Genomic DNA, 14973 nt, shown 5'->3' on the forward strand with positions numbered 1-14973 from the left:
AGGGGCTTATAGGCACGGTGACTCATGCTTGTAATCCTAGCACTTTGGGAGGCCGAGGCGGGTGGATTGCCTGAGCTCAGGAGTTTGAGACCAGCCTGGGCAACATGGTGAAACCCCATCTCTACTAAAATACAAAAAATATTAGCTGAGTGTGGCGGCATGCCCCTGCAATCCCAGCTACTTGGGAGGCTGAGGCAGGAGAATTGCTTGAATCCGGGAGGCGGAGGTTGCAGTGGGCCAAGATCGAGCCATTGGGTGTCAACTATGTGCTAAGTATTTTGTTAGGTACTGAGCATTCAAGGGTGAACAAGGCAAATACTCCATCTTCATGAATCTACTGGTCTATAAGGGGAGAGACAATTAACATGTAACCAAAACCCAATGTGATAAGTGCAGGTGAGTAGGAAATGCGGGGGACTGAAGGAGCACACAGTGGGCCAGCTCATTCAGCCCCTGCAGGCCAAGTAAGTGTTCTAGAAGAACTAACATTTCAGCTGAGACTAGAATGCACAAGAGTAAGTTAGCCAGGGGAACACATCTTAGAAGGACTGTCTCTGGAACTCTTTCTGAGTTCATACTTCACGGGATGGCAAGATACTACTGCTGAGTAATTGCAATGGTCCAACTGGAGTTGAAGTTGGAGGGGGAGAGAGGTGAGCAACAAGGCTGGGCAGGAAAGCAAGAGTTTGATTGAGGGGCCTTGGAAGCCTCTTGCTCTAGATCTATCACCAGAATGTGGGTGTGGAGTCCCAGGGCAGCCCCAGGGCTGGTGCTGTGAAATGAGTGCTGGAATTCGTGGCTTCTGGGGAGGAGCAATGATGGACATGTGATTTCAACGAAGCCCACAGGGTCACCAATGCAAAGGCCTGCCGGACTGGCTGCAGCATGCCCATCCCGTGGGGGATGGCCAGGTGACTAAGTGCTATGGGTGATCCAACAGCCTTCCGCACCACCAAAAGTGGGCAGACACCACCTGGATCCAGGTAAGTGTGGTGGTGAGGAAATCAAGAAAATCTAGAAATTTACGTTTTATTCTATTTTCTTTTGAGACTGAGTCTCACTCTGTCGCCCAGGCTGTAGTGCAGTGCCACGATCTCGGCTCACTGCAACCTCCCCTCCTGGGTTCAAGCAATTCTCCTGCCTCAGTAGCTAGGACTAAAGGCGCCCAGCACCATGCCCGGCTGATTTTATTTTTAGTAGAGATGGGGTTTCACCATATTGGCCAGGCTGGGCTTGAATTTCTGACTTCAAGCAATCCACCCACCTTGGCCTCCCAAAGTTCTGGGATTACAGGTACGAGCCAGTGCGCCCGGCAAAAATCTACATTTTAATGTTGATAGCTAACCTTTATTGAGCATGTACTCTGTTCCAGACACTCTTTTATAAGCTTTCTATCAATGAACATACTTAAGTCTCTCATATAACTAGGAGGCAAGAACTACTATTACCCCATTTGGCAGCTGAGAAAATTGAGGTCAACATGTGCGAGCAGCACAGGTGGAAGCTGGGGGAGCTGGGATGTGAACCAAGGTGGTCTCTGTTTAGGACCACGACTAGATTCTTTCAGAACACTGGTCCGAGAGCCTAAACAGCTGGTCAAATAAATTCTCAAGTCTGCCAGCTTTAGATCTCTGATTAAGAGGATGAAAATGAACTTCATAAATGTAAAATGATGATGGATTTAAAAATCTGGCTCACTAATATTAAACAGCGCTCTTGCAAAAGCTGCCTTGTTCTTCATGGATCAAGATGTACCAAGCATCAGAGAGGGATGTCTGTGCTGTAGTTCCCAAGCTCCAGCATGCTTGAGACTCTTTCTGGGGTGTTTGTTTAAGATGCAGACTCCAGATTTTTTGGTGAGAGTGTCTGTTTCAAAGACTGGGGGCAGGACCAGCTAATCTGCATTTTAACATGTGCCCTGGTTTGATTCTGCTGGAGGTGAACCCAGGACCACCTTTAGAGGATCAGAAAAAGTCTGATCCAGCCTCCAGGTGGGTGATGAAGAAGGTCAGATGCTCTTTCTGTCTCTGGGTATCAAATCAACTCTGCACTTGAGTTCAGAAGTAATGACCACATCATCCGGGTGCGGTGGCTCACGCCTGTAATCCCAGCACTTTGGGAGGCCAAGGTGGGCGGATCACCTGAGGTCAGGAGTTTGAGACCAGCCTGGTCAACATGGTGAAACCTCATCTGTACTAAAAACACAAAATTTAGCCAGTCATGGTGGTGCGTGCCTGTAATCTCAGCTACTTGTGAGGCTGAGGCAGGAGAATCGTTTGAACCCAGGAGGCGGAGGTTTCAGTGAGTTGATATCGCACCACTGCACTCCAACCTGGGCAACACAGTGAGACTTCATCTCAAAAAAAAAAAATAATAATAGTAATGACTACTTCCCAACCATATGGTCCTCCCTCAGAAAGCCACCTGATCTCCCAAGCCTCAGTTTTCTTATCTGTGAAATGGACATAAACAATGTGATGAGGACCAAATTTATTTACTGCTTCTTTTTTTTGTCTTTTGAGATGGGGTCTTGCTCTGTCTCTCAGGCTGGAGTGCAGTGGTGCCATCATAGCTTACTGCAGCCTTCAACTCCTGGGCTCAAGGGAGCCTCCTGCCTCAGCCTCCTGAGTAGCTGGGATGCATGCCACCACACCCAGCTAATCTTTGCAAAAAAAATTTTGTACAGATGGGGCCTCGCTATTTTGCCCACACCGGTCTTGAACTCCTGGCTTCAAGCAATCCTCCCTCCTTGGCCTCCCAAAGTGCTGGGGTTACTAGGCATGAGCCACCACGTCTGGCCCATTTGCTTCTTAGCTGTGTACTATTGAGTAAGTCAGAACCTCTCCAAGCCTCAGTTTTCTCATCCATAAAATGGGCGATAATAATAGTGATGATATTAAAAGACTATTGGATGATAAAAATAAAATAATTACAGATAAGCAGAGACTGACAAAAAATAAAATAAAATAATTAGGAAAAAAGTTTATTGGGTAAATTAAATGAGGAAAAATGGACAAGCAATGAGGAGGTTGTTGATCAATTTTTCTTCTCTGCTCCCTCCTACTCTTATTGGTTCGGTTAATTCTTCCTCTGGGTGAATTTATCGCTTCCAAAGGAGATGCTCATTCGTGGTGGGCACTTAGCTAGAGCTTGGAGTTAATGAGATCCCCACTGTGGTTTGAGCCCCAAGGTGCTGGGAGATTTAGTTGCTTCCATTCAGAAGCCCCTCCTCTGGGTTTCCTCACTTCAGTCTGCAGCCCCCACCGGCCCAGTGACCTGGCAGATCAAGGCAGATGAGGGAGGGCAGGCAGAGGAAGGGCCATCCATCACCATTACCAGCCAAACCTCTTCACAAGACACAGGTATCCTTCAGCAGCACTCAGTAGCAGCAGCCTGGAATGGGAAGACGGCTCGTTATGAGTTTATTAATGCACAGTTCGGCGGGGCTGGAAGAGTTTGCTGGGTATCCTGGGGGGTCCAGCCAGGTCATGCTGGCAGCTGGCCCAGCCGTGTCCTCCTGGGTTTCTGGGAAAATTTGGGAACAGCCTTTGCCTCCCAACCCCCCGCTTCCCCGGGTTCTCAGCAGGACTTTTATCAATCTGTAGGGAACTCTGGAAGGCCTCACAGCACGTCTTCAGGCAAAGACGACAAAGAGGAAAATTTGTACTTGGAGAAAATATCAGTGGGACGGGTGACTTCTGGGTGAATCACATTTTCCATGGAGCCTGCCTTGACACCCTCTCCATTTTCAGAGAAAACGGAGTACTTTCCTGCTTTGTGCCCCGTGATACCTGAGCACCTGTACTACTATTTGACTATGTGTTGGTTTCAATTGACTATTTATTTGAGTATCTATTTCTTGATTTTGGTTGTTAGTTACACAATAGCTGAACTGTTACCCCTATAAGAAATGGAAATTACAGATATGTCTGAAGACCCTTTTGTTCTCCATTCTCATTCCAATACCCCTGTTGTTTATATTATTATCATTATTTTTCTCTTTTATTTTCATTATTTTCCTTTTGTATGTATCTTTCCAGATCATGAGTGGTCATAGGAGTAATAATAACCATTGTACTAGTATTGATAATAGCAAACATTCATTGAGCACTTACTTTGCATCAGCTTTATGTTAGCTCATTTGATCCTCACAATAACTCTATGATGTATATACCATTTGTATTAGTTCGTTTTCCTACTGTTGTAAAGAACTGCTTGAGACTGCATAATGTGTAAAGAAAAGAGGTTTAATTGATTCACAGGTCAGCATGTCTAGGGAGGCCTCAGGAAACTTACAATCATGGCAGAAGGCAAAGGGGAAGCAAGATATTTTCTTCACAAGGCAGCAGGAAGGAGAAGTGCTGAGAAAAGGGGGAAGAGCCTCTTATAAAGCCATCAGATCTCGTGAGAACTCACTCACTATCAAGAACAGCATAGGGAAAGCACCCCCATGATTCAAATACCTCCACCTAGTCTCTCCCTTGACACATGGTGATTACGGGATTACAAATTATACAAATGTACAATTCAAGATGAGATTTTGGGTGGGGATACAGCCAAACCATACCACCATTATCATTTCCGTTTTACAGATGAAGAAACTAAGCCTCAAAGCATTTCAGAAACGTTTTCAAGGTCACATAACCAGTAAATGGCATAACTGGAAGTTGGGTCCCTGAAGTCTGAGTCCATAGTTTGTGTCCTTAATCCTCATTGTACTGTTCTCTACCTATGGTACACGTTTATATGTCACTGAAGGTAAATGCTATTTATGTGTGTATGTTCATGCATATGTGTGTGCACGATGGATAATTTTACTTTTTTTTTTTTTTTTGAGACAGAGTCTCGCTCTGTTGCCCAGACTGGAGTCCAGTGGGTGATCTTGGCTCACTACAATCTCCGCCCCCCAGGTTCAAGCAATTCTCCTGCCTCAGCCTCCCAAGTAGCTGGGATTACAGGTGAGTACCACTGTGACTGGCTAATTTTTTATATTTTTGGTAGAGATGAAGTTTCACTATGTTGGCCAGCCTGGTCTCAAACTCCTGTCCTCAAGTGATACACTCATCTCGGCCTCCCAAAGAGTTGGGATTATAGGCATGAGCCGCTGTGCCCAGCCAAAATGGGTTATTTTTAAATTGTAAATAGTATCTTATTGAATAGTTGTTTCTCATACTATTACAATTAAGCTATTTTTTTTCTTAACAAATTCAACCAGCAATGTGTCTTGGAATTTTTTTCATGTTGACATATATAGACTTATATAGACAGATATAGACTTACTTCATTATTTTAAATGGCTGCTAGATACTTCATGGACTGCAAATATAACTGTGTTTTGGTTTTCTTTTTTGGGGTCGTTCTCCTGTTGATGGACACATTTGTGTTTCTTTTCTTCTTTATTTTAAACTAACTTTTCCCTTTAAATTGTAACTAAAAAAATGTACATTTCTTAGTACTTAGGACTTACTTTTTGAGGAAGGAGATTGCTGTGCACACATTAACCCTGCATCCCTGTGCACGGATTCCTGTGGGCTGTGTACCTTGCTCTCATTTATATGCTAGTCAGATCCTGCACTAGAATGAACAACCTGAGGATACAGACCATGCCCCAGTTATTTCTATGTCCCCTCCCCTAGTATTGTGCCTGGTGTGTCGTAGGGGCTGAGTGAATGTTTGAATGAATCAGTGATTGAATGGTGTATTAGTTATTGCTGGTTAATAAATTTCCACAAGACTCAGTGGCTTAGAAGAACACACATTTATTGTTTTACAGTTTCTGTGGCTCAGGGATTCAGGCAGAGCTCATCTGGGTTCTGTGGCACAGGCTGCAGTTAAGGTGTTAGCTGGGGATTCGGTCATCTCAAGGCTCCACTGGGCAAGGATTTGCTTTCCAGCTTACGTGGTCTTTGGCTGGATTTAGTTCCTTGTGGTTGTTGGAGTGAGGACCTCATTTCCTTTTGTTTATTGCCACATGGGCCCTCCAACATGGCTGCTTGCCTTATCGGAATGTGCAAGTAATAGAGTCTGCTAGCGAGACAAGAGTCACATTCTTTTGTAACCCAATGTGGAAACGGCATCCCATCACGTTGGTTGTGTTTTGTTGATTAAAAGCAAGTCACAGGTCCCTTGCACACTCAAGGGGAGGGATTTATACTGGGACTTGAATACCAGGGAGCAGGGATCACTGGGTGCTCTCATAGAATTCTGCCTACCACAGAAGAATAATTTAAATAATAACATCAAAAAATAATACAGTTGACCCTTAAAGAACATGGGCTTGAACTGTGAAGATTCAAACGTGCAGATTTCCTTCTGCCTCTGCTCCACTAACACAGCAAGACCAATCCCTCCTCAGCCTACTCAAGGTGAAGATGACAAGGATGAAGACCTTTAAGATGATCCACTTCTACTTAATGAATAGTAAAAAGAAGTAAATACTTCTTTTTCTTAGAAACATTTTATTTTCCCTAGCTTACTATATTCTAAGAATAGAGTGTATAATACAGATAACACACAAAATATGTGTTAATTAACTATGTTATTGGTAGGGCTTCCAGTGGAGAGTAGGCAATTAGTAGTTAAGTTTTAGGGGAGTCAAAAGTTATATGTGAATTTTCAACTGTGTTGGGGGTTGGCATTCCTGACCTCTATGTTGTTCAAGAGTCCGATGTAATTTGTATATTTCTTACAGATTACAAAGCACTTTAATGTCAATCACTGTACTTTAATGCTCGCAGCTACCCCAAAAAGTAATACCATAAAATAACCAGGGCAAGATTATTATTCCTGTTTTCATGTTGAGGAAATTGGTACTCAGATTGTTCAAGTAATTAGCGCAGGATCACACGGCTAGCGAGAGGAAGAACCAGGATTTCAATTGAGGAATTACTCTGAGAGTATAAGCAGTAAGATAGGCTATTCAGTCCTGGAGTTTGGCTGATATTATCTCAAACACAAGGGGATACATGATGAGAGGGTTACAAGGAGGCGTCATGGTGTGGTGGAAGAAGATGAGGACTTTTTTTTTTATGGAATCTCTCTCTGTCGCTCAGGCTAGAGTGCAGTGGCGCTATCGTGACTCACTGCAACCTCCTCCTCCCGGGTTCAAGCAATTCTGCCTGTCTCAGCCTCCCGAGTAGCTGGGATTACAGGTACCCGCCATCACGCCCGGCTAATTTTTGTATTTTTTAGTAGAGACGGGGTTTTGCCATGTTGGTCAGGCTGGTCTTGAACTCCTGACCTCAGGTGATCCAACTGCCTAGGCCTCCCAAGTGTGACTTCTGGCTGTGTGAATTTGGCTACTGTCTTCTGTTATCCTCTCTGAGCTCGGACTTGTCCTCTGCAAATGGAGTTGTTGTGAGGATTACATGCCATAATTAATGTATGTGAAGTGCCACTCAGTGTGCTTGGCACATAGCCTGCACTCATTGGGTGTTGCTGCTGTTTTTACGGCTACTGGTTGGGCAGTGGTATTGTTTATAAACACATATTACGTGCTTTTGAAAGTTCTTTCAAAACTCAATGATTAATTGTTAATGGACTGAGCCCGGGGCTTCTCTTTTTGAGGTATCGTTTACGTGGATATTCTGTTTGTTGCTTTTGCACATATAAACCCACTTGATTAAGAATTGATGAAAGAAAGTCATAATTCAAGCAAATAAAGGATGCTCCATGAGGGGAAGTTCTGGCAGCCTTGAAATTAGTGCATGAGCATGGTTGCCATGATTAATCGGGACTGAATAATTGGCCTCAGGGAGAACCTGCCAAGTGAGGCAATGGATATCAAGGGAACTTACCCACTGGGCATGAGATCAGGCACCCAGAAGGCACACACTAGGTGGTGAGGTTTCAGCCAGATGGTCACCTCTTTGGTGGGTTTTCGACTGACGGAGAAATTAACAGACACAGGATTCAGGGATCAAAATATCAGGCCTGTTGCTGGCTAATGTGGGTGGGAGGACACGGCTTGGACCTGTGGACCTAATCATCCTCCTGAATTCTCCTCTCCTGGTCTGGAACTTGAGAACTTCTTAAGATAAGAAGTGAGATAAGAGAAAGGGGAAGAGAAGGCCAACAACAACAACAACAACAAAACACCAAAAACCAAAAACAAACAAATAAACAAAAACCAAAAACACCCCAAAAAACCGCGGGGAGGAAAAGAAAGGGAGAAAAGGGAAGAGGGAGGTGGTAACACTTTAACTCTTCCCCCAAACAATGGACCAATGAAGCTCAGATTCTTGCCAATCTGCCAATCAGATGCATTGCTCCACCTCCTGGGGGAGGAGGAAAAAGCTTCTTCACCGATCAATGGCACTAGTCAGTATTTTATGAGCCAGCCTGGCTTCTGGGTGAGGGAGACTGTGGTTTCCCCTTTCATTAGGGAATGATCATCATAATAATACCAAATATTTATGGAGTTTTTACTGTGTCAGGCATTGTGCCAACTCCTTTAAAGGAATTATCTAATTTAGTTATTGAGAGTCAAATGTATTTGTATATTTCTGGTTATCACAGCAACCCTTTGAGAGGGAGAATAAAATTAGCTGCAGTTTACAAATGAGCATGGTGGTACCATGTCACCTTTCAACAATCCAAGGCCACACAGCTAGTAAATGTCATGCTGAGATTCAAATTCAAGTCTGTCTGCTCTCAAATTCTGTGTTTTTTACATACTAGTTTGCTCTAAAGGTGGTCCATGAACTTCCTGATCAAGAATCACCTGGGATGTGTTTTAAAAAACGCAGATTTTGGCCGGGCGCGGTGGCTCAAGCCTGTAATCCCAGCACTTTGGGAGGCCAAGACGGGCGGATCACGAGGTCAGGAGATCGAGACCATCCTGGCTAACACGGTGAAACCCCGTCTCTACTAAAAAATACAAGAAACGAGCCGGGCGAGGTGGCGGGCGCCTGTAGTCTCAGCTACTCGGGAGGCTGAGGCAGGAGAATGGCGTAAACCTGGGAGGTGGAGCTTGCAGTGAGCTGAGATCCGGCCACTGCACTCCAGCCCGGGCGACAGAGCCAGACTCCGGCTCAAAAAAAAAAAAAAAAAAAAAAAAAATGCAGATTTCCAGCATGGCTGACTCTCACACCCAAATGTTGACAGGAAGTCTCGGGAGGGGCACAACGAAGTGTACTTTAAATAAGGACCCTGGTTGTGTGATTCAAACACACACCAAAGTTCGTGAGTGATTGCACTGGAAGGATAGATGTCCAATTCATCTTTCACTAACATATCTATGGGACAAGAAAACGGACACTTGTTTGCAAGTAGGATTTTTCTTTACTGATTTTTGCTAATGTATTGAATCTGACAGTTTGTTGAGAGCCAGGCAATCCAGGCCTCAGGTAAGCTGGGTCTCAGGTATCTGAACTCCTGCAAAGATCTGGATGTCACCTCTGGTACAATTTTTCTTAAAATTTTCAATCTAGAGACTTTGACTTTTTGCCCAGTGGTGACTCCTACACCAAGAGAAGCCAAGACCAGGGGAAATTGCCTTCTGAAAAGCTGATCCTCCTTTTTGCTTTTCAGGGCATGGTCATTTACATAGATTAGCATGGCCACGTACATTCATTTGCACATATCTGCATAGATTTGCATGCATAGGGTATGTGCATGGCTTTCCCTTATTCATTTGGCTCCATTCTTGAGTATGCTTTGTATATTGCAACTTCCCACCCTCCCATACTCTGATTTGGACCTTCTTGAACTTTGATTTCAACGTTTTATTTTATTTTAAATTTTCCACATGGTGGGCAGTTGGCTTTGGGAACCTGAGCTGGTTGCTGGGACAGGTGGAGTTACCTTTACTGGCGGATGGGAGGCAGCGGAAGAGTGGTAGCTAACAGCATAGACTGTAGTTAGATCTGGTTTATGCACTTACTAGCTGTTTAACATTGAATAAGTCACTTAACGGCCCCAGGGCTTTGTTTCCTCAACTCTTAATGGGAATAATGATAGTACCTACTTAGTAGTATTGTTGTGAGAATTAAGTGTCTGTAAAGCAGTCAGCATACTGCCTGGCATGGCCCTGAAAATAGTACAATTAATATGGTAATTTTCTTATGATGATGATGATGATGATGATGAAGATAATGATGCAGCACTCATCATAATGCCTTCTAAATTGTGACTCTCTTAATCCCAGAAGATAAGCACTCAGTGGAAGAGAGAAAGGATTCAGTGATAGCGTGGTTTTAAAAAATATGTCCATAAGAAATAGGAACACTTTTACACTGTTGGTGGGACTGTAAACTAGTTCAACCACCGTGGAAAACAGTGTGGCGATTCCTCAAGGATCTAGAACTGGAAATACCATATGACCCAGCCATCCCATTACTGGGTATATACCCAAAGGATTATAAATCATACTGCTATAAAGACACATGCACACGTATGTTTATTGCGGCACTATTCACAATAGCAGAGACTTGGAATCAGCCCAAATGTCCATCAGTGACAGACTGGATTAAGAAAATGTGACACATACACACCATGGAATACTATGCAGCCATAAAAAAGGATGAGTTCATGTCCTTTGTAGGGACATGGATGCAGCTGGAAACCATCATTCTCAGCAAACTATCACAAAAACAGAAAACCAAACACCACATGTTCTCACTCATAGGTGGCAATTGAACAAGGAGATCACTTGGACACAGGAAGGGGAACACCACACACTGGGGCCTATTGTGGAGGGGGGAGTGGGGAGGGATAGCATTAGGAGATATACCTAATGTAAATAACAAGTTAATGGGTGCAGCACACCAACATGGCACATATATACATATATAACAAACCTGCACGTTGTGCACATGTACCCTAGGACTTAAAGTATATATATATATAAAAATATGTCCACAAATTATTTGATATTCTTCCCTTCAAGAAATGTAACTTAAGGCTGCTCTTTCTGAGTGTGAGTTGGACTTAGTGCTTAACTACTTCTCTTCCTCCTCCTCCTCCTTTCTTTTTAGGATTAGTCTGAAAAACATTGTTATTTAAAAAATTTTTTAAATGCATTTACTTGTCTTTTTAAATTGATAGAGAACACTGTGTGTTTTAATCATGTAAGAAATGATGTTTTGAAGTACATCTACATGGTGAAATGGTTAAGTCCGGCTAATTAACAAATGCAATACTCACACAGTTATCATTTTTTTGTAGTAAGAGCACATAACAACCACCCTCTACATTTTTCAAGAATACAATATGTCATCATTAACTATAGTCACCTTGCCATATAATAGATCTCTTGAAATTTATTCCTTGGTGCCTGACTTCTAATTAATAACATATGGCAGAGGTGATAGGTTTTCATTTCCAAGATTAGGTTATAAAAAGGCTCAGCTTCTACCTTGAGTGCATACATTTTCTCTTTCCTGATTCACTCTCTTTATGAGCAGCCCTAATAGAGAGACCCACATGGTGAGGGACTGAAGCCTCCTGCCAACAGCCATGTAATTGAACTTGGAAGCAGATCCTCCAGCTCTTTTAGAAGCAGCTGCAACTCATGGCGATCTCATGAGAGAACTTCAACCAGAACCATGAACCTAAGCCTCTTCACGTTCCTGACCCTCTGAAATGATGAAATAAGTGTTTGCTGATTAAAGTTTTAGGATAATTTTTGCTACGTTTGGGGGCAATTGGTTACACAGCAATATATAACTAGAACAGTTGGGAAGAGGGTATTCCAATGGTGGATATCCAGTTCTGGGGACTGAGGTGTTATGCCTCTTGGTCTGAAGGCAGAATGCTCAAGGTGGTGCGAGGAGAGGTCTGTGCAGAAGTGCATTGAGGAATAACTGGAATAATGGTGAATGTTAACTTGTTGTTGACTGCTACCCACATAATTGATTCCTTTACTTGCATGACACATTCACATATACGTTTCTAGATTTCAGATAACTTAATTCACGAATACATAAAACATGAGTAGGGGAGAAGAGATTTCTTTTCTCACCGACTGCTAGGTTCATGGCCGAGGCCCCTACAAGAAGAGACAGATTAACAAGAGAAAAGTGTGCAAGTTTATTTAATACAAATTTTTCATTACATAGGAATCTTCAGAAATGAAGACCCAAAGAAACAGGGAAACTTATGTATTTTTATGCATAGGTTTGATGGAGTGGACAATCATGCAGAAGTATGATTGGGCAAAGGTGGTGTGATCTAAGGGTAATAAACTGGGTGGAACTTAGCAAGACCTGTTTGTTCAGATTATTCACTGCACCCCTGTGTCATCAGAAGTAAAGGCATTCCTTTTCTCTGGGTATTGGGAGGGCACCTCTGGAATGAGGGTCTTATGACCTGCTCCAAGGGAATGTCAGAGAATTCTTTTCTGGCCTGATTCAGGGGAGAAGGGTGAGGGGAAAGGGAGAGTGACCTTCCCGCTACTGCTGTTTTCTCCAGTGCCAGGGTGTTATATCTTGGGGTAGCATGTCGTGAACCTCATCACATGACTACAGTTTGCAACAGCTATGAAGGTACATTAGTACTATTAGTATTCAATAGAGGCTGAAGCACAGTTGAGCTAGGTGAGGGTTACATCCCAATTTTAGTTGGACGCCCACTCCGTTATCTTCCAGTCATAAAGCCTAGAGGATGTTATCCATTTATTTACAAATATTTGTTGCAAAGCTACTGTATTAATCCATTTTCACACTGCTGATAAAAAACATACCCAAGGCTGGGCAATTTATGAAAGAAAGAGATTTTCTGGACTTGCAGTTCTATGTGGCTGAGGAGGCCTTACAATCATGGTGGAAGGTGAAAGGCACCGCGTCACATAGGGGCAGACAAGAGAAAAGAGTTTGTGCAGGGAAACTCCCCTTTTTAGAGGCTGAAACACAGTTGAGCTATGCAAGGGTTACATCCCAATTTTAGTTGGACGCCCACTCCCTTCTCTTCCATTTATAAAGCATAGATGATGTTATGCATTTATTTACAAATATTTGTTGCGTACCTACTATGAGCTATGTACTCTGGTAGGTCCTGGGGAGTCTATGGTAAATAAGACATTCTCTGCGATCACAGAGAATATAGTGAAAAAAAATCTGCAGGCAGCAGGTAATTAAAGAATGTTTTTAGCTATAATGGCAGAAAATCTTGATTAAAACTTGCTTGGGAATAAACTATTTAATCACACAGATAGAGCAGTTCACATACAGGGTAGGATCTAAGTAAGAAATGATCAGCAACTCAGTGATGTCAAGAGGACCCAGATTCTCTCCATCTCTCTGCTTTGTCCTCCTGGAGCTGGTCTCATCCTGGTTCTCCTTGTAGGTAAAAAATGGCTCTCAGAGGCAACTGAGGCTCCACCACTTCATCATTCACTTCTAGCAGGAGAGAGGCTAAAACCTCCCTACTTTGCCCAGGCTGTCTCTTCCCTTCAATGTGATTGGCCAGTTTAGATCATGTGAGCTATCCTGAACCAATAACAGTTGCCAGGAGCATGCCTAATTCTGATGGGTTAAGACTAATTAGGACCCACTAGATCTAGGAACGGGTTACCATTGCCCTAAAACAAGTGGCAGGTGTGAATGCCGAATAGAATCAGACTCAGGGAGGGATAAAAGGGAGGGTTTTGGATTCTGGGTAGGCAGCCAGTTGTATCTTTTTATAATATGGGGAGTCTAGGTAGGTGTGGGAATATGTGACTGGGAGCCTGGGAGGACTTCACTGGGGAAGTGATGTTGACATTGAGATCTGAAGGATGAAGAGACGGAGTCAGATGAAGGGACTAGTGTGTGTGTGTACCTGTGTGTGCGTTGTGTACATATTTTGAAGAGTATGGCATCACAAGATGGAATGGGCCAGGAACCTTGGGCATTACTACAGTGCCAACATTGAATCTATCCCAATTTATAAGAAATATGCAATTCATAAAATTCTGCACTTAAACAGCACCAGTATTAATATATAATATTATACACAGCACCTTTTATCATTGATGGAATTTACAGCACCATTTCACCATGATCTCCTTGACTTTACCATTTTAGGGTACAAGGGCCTGACTTCCAACTTTTAGCATTTATTTATATATATATATTTAAAACTGGACCCATTTTATCACCATTGTGGCAGCCTGAAGTGCTAGAGAATGAACACCTGCTCCCAACATCCTCCACTCAACTGAAGGAACACAGATGTGGGGCACATAAACATTCAGTCCGTAACAGGTCTGACTAAAAGGTGTGGTTCATGGGGGCCACCATGGAATAGTCTATAGCCCTCTCATTTTGCAGTAGGGGAGGCAGAGGCCTTGTGCACCCCTAAGGCCAGATAATCTGGTTAGTCGGGCCCTGGGCCAAAGTCCTTCTAACACACCTGTCAGCTTCTGTATTTGGAGCCCTACTGGCTAATCCACGCACAGGAATTTGTTTTGTTTTTGTTTTTATTTTTATTTTTTGAGACAGGATCTCCATCTGCCACCCAGACTGGAGTGCAGTGGCATGATCACAGCTCACTGCAGCCTCAAAATCCTGGGCTCAAGCGGTCCTTCCACCTCATCTTCCCGAGTAGCTGAGACTATAGATATGCAACACTACACCTAGCCAATCATTTTTGTTTTGTATTTCTGTAGAGACAGGTTTTCACTATGTTGCCCAGGCTAGTATTGAACTCCTGGCTGCAAATGATCTCCCACCTCAACCTACGTTAGTAATTTCTTTTTTGTTTTTGAGACAGGGTCTCACTCTGCCACCCAGGCTGGAGTGTAGTGGCAAAATCACGGCTTACTGCAGCCTCAACCTCCTTGGCTGAAGCCACCTCAGCCTCTCGAGTAGCTGGGACTACAGGCGTGCACCACCATGCCTGGCTAATGTTTTGTAGAGACCAGGCTAATTTTGTAGTAGAGACAGGGCTTTGCCATATTGCCCGGCCTAGTCTGGAACTCCTGTGCTCAAGCGATCCTCCCATCTTGGCTTCCCAAAATGCTAGGATTACAGGCATGAGCCACTGTACCCAACC

The sequence above is a fragment of the Piliocolobus tephrosceles genome, chromosome 17, assembly GCF_002776525.5.
Source record: "Piliocolobus tephrosceles isolate RC106 chromosome 17, ASM277652v3, whole genome shotgun sequence".
NCBI lineage: Eukaryota > Metazoa > Chordata > Mammalia > Primates > Cercopithecidae > Piliocolobus > Piliocolobus tephrosceles.